Below are 2,741 nucleotides of genomic sequence, written 5' to 3' on the forward strand. Positions count from 1 at the left end.
TTTTAATAAAAAATATATAATATTATTTTTAAAAATATTTATAAAAAATATAACAACTATTTAAAATATATATACTAATTTAAAAATAAATTTATTACAACTAATAAGAAATTTTAAACTCAAATAAAGGAAGAATTTGAGTTATATTAAAGGGAAAGAATTGTTTTGGTGTGAAGAATGAGGGGGGTTGAAGGGTTTATATAAGGGGAGGAGGAGGGTGTTAGGTGGGGAAAACGGGTGGGAATTAAATGTATTTTAATGGAATGTGTGTTCCCAGTAACGTTCCTTCCCACGTGTCCAGAACCACGTGAAAGCACACCCCCTGAAACGTGTCTTACCCGCGTGGCATATCAGTCAGCAGAAACCCATGTAAGACGTGTTTCCTGAAATGTGCCTTACCCGCGTGTCAACCTAGTCAACTAATATTCCTCTAAAGTGCGTTACTGGGAGCACGTCTTAATGTCACCTCAAACGAAAGGATATTAATTAAAAAATTATTGATCAAATGGTATTATTTAGGACATATTAAGTTTATAATGTGATATTTAGGTCAAATCGCCATGGAATCCCACATGTAGGTATTGTGTTGACAGTGAGAAGTTCATTTCTAGGAGTTTGAGCCTAAGTTGACAACTTTCGGTCACTGACTCATCAGATTTGTGTCAATTCTTCTTGTGGACTGTCCTTGCAGGCCCCATTGGAGCATGTTTCATAAAATTTAGCTCGATTTTAGCTTTTCAAACATGCTTCTAATTAATCTCTTTGCTTTTTTACATGTTCCTTCAGTTGCATTGACATTCTGTTTGATTTTTCACATTAGATTTGCGTTACATCACATTAAAAATCATTTTTGGTGATACTAGGTTTAAATAATTGTGTGCAGCCGTGCGTGTTTGAGTTTGGCCATTCATTCTTGTTCAATTAAGGTCTTGAAGGCTGAGGATGTTGATTTAATGATCGTTGCTAAAGGTACTCCTGGATTCTCTGGTGCTGATATGGCAAATTTGGTTAATGTTGCTGCTGTAAAGGCTGCAATGGATGGTGCCAAAGCGGTTACAATGTGATGCAGGGGGATCCGAGACAGATGATGCTGAGCTGTCAGATTGCACGTTGATGGCGCTGAGATACCATGAGTTGGCAGATCAGCGCAAAGGCGGGAATTGATTGTGACATGTTTCTCATTGGGGTCGTTTTGAGTATGTTTCAGTCTTTTGGCCATAATTTTGGCTACAGGTGTCAGAATCGCGCATAAGACCCCAATCCGGAAAGCTCTTTTCGACGCGCACGCTCTCCACATGGAGCTACGCTCCATGTGGCCTTTTTTTCAACCTCAAATTCTGCCGTTTTCCCCTCCGAATCACTAGATTTAATTATTTTTTACTATTTATGGTAATATTTCGATTGTTAATTAGGAAGTCAATTTAAATCCGATTTAGGCCGGATTTTTGGGAGATTGCTTATTTTATTTCGAATTTCAATTTAGAGTGATTTTCGGGATTTTGCTATTTTTGGCAAAATTCGAATAAAGACGATTTTTTTGCCATAACAGTCCGGCTTGTGGACTGCTTTTTGGATTGTTTTTTATTTTATAATATTTTATTAAACCCTAGAGACTTTTTTCTCTGGTTTTTGGGCGAATTTTCTCTTGTGAATCGTCTGTCGGAGCTAGCCTACAGGATAATCACTATTCTGTCTGGCGTCACAATGGCTGATCTGGAGTACGCAAAGAACAAGATCATATTGGGAAGTGAACGTAAGTCGGCTGTCATTTCTGACGAGTAACGAAAAATTACATCTTTCCATGAAGCTGGGCATGCCCTTGTTGCCATGTATACTGATGGAGCACTTCCCGTTCACAAAGCAACAATAGTCCCTCGAGGAATGGCGCTTGGCATGGTGGCCCAGTTGCCTGACAAGGATCAAACAAGCTTCTCCTGGAAGCAGATGCTTGCAAGCTAGGCTGGATGTTGCTATGGGGGGACGGTTGCGGAAGAGCTTATCTTAGGGGAAAATGAAGTTACTTCTGGTGCACAGTCTGATCTCGAGAATGCAACTTCGCTAGCTAGAACTATGGTTACAAGGTATGGCATGAGTAAAGAAGTGGGGCTTGTTACTCATTTCTACGATGACAAAGGTAGGAGCATGAGCACCGAGACTAGACTTCTTATCGAGAAAGAAGTGAAGTATTTACTGGAAACGGCATATAGTAACGCGAAAACCTTACTCACCACCCACCGGAAAGAACACCATGCACTTGCTAATGCATTGCTTTAGCATGAGACACTCACAGGAAGCCAGATTAAAGCTATGCTTGCCCAGGTCAAGTCACAGCAGCAGCCAGAAGAAAACGGTCAACAAATGATTGAACCACAAAATGGACCTCAGTCCAAGCCAGCATCTCCAAGTCAAGGTCCAGATGCAGCTGCTGCAGCTGAAGGCAAAGGTGTTTCCCCTGTCCGATCTTAGCATGCAACGAGCTGGTAGGGTTTGATCGTTGAACTGAATCTCTGCATATACAGTCTCCTACAACCTTGTGTGTGACTATGGACTGAGAGAGAGAGAGAATAATCAGTTATGTCGCCGTGGAGTAGCGGTTGCTTTTTGTATCGGGAGAAATACATGCACTTATTGCATGATCAAATACATGATGAGAAAGCTTTGTGATTTTGACCTGATTCTTAGATGCTTAGGTCGTTGTTAAATGTTAAAAAAGATATACAACAATCAGTATTTGGGTAAAT

General features: G+C 40.2%; 1 pseudogene; it reads left to right on the forward strand.

Moving 5' to 3' along the window:
- Window positions 1–1,704: 1,704 nt before the first annotated feature.
- Window positions 1,705–2,466, forward strand: LOC120197612 (annotated as a pseudogene).
- Window positions 2,467–2,741: the final 275 nt, after the last annotated feature.

Source organism: Hibiscus syriacus, unplaced genomic scaffold (assembly GCF_006381635.1).
Source record: "Hibiscus syriacus cultivar Baekdansim isolate YM2019G1 unplaced genomic scaffold, ASM638163v2 tig00117048_pilon, whole genome shotgun sequence".
NCBI classification, from domain to species: Eukaryota; Viridiplantae; Streptophyta; class Magnoliopsida; order Malvales; family Malvaceae; genus Hibiscus; species Hibiscus syriacus.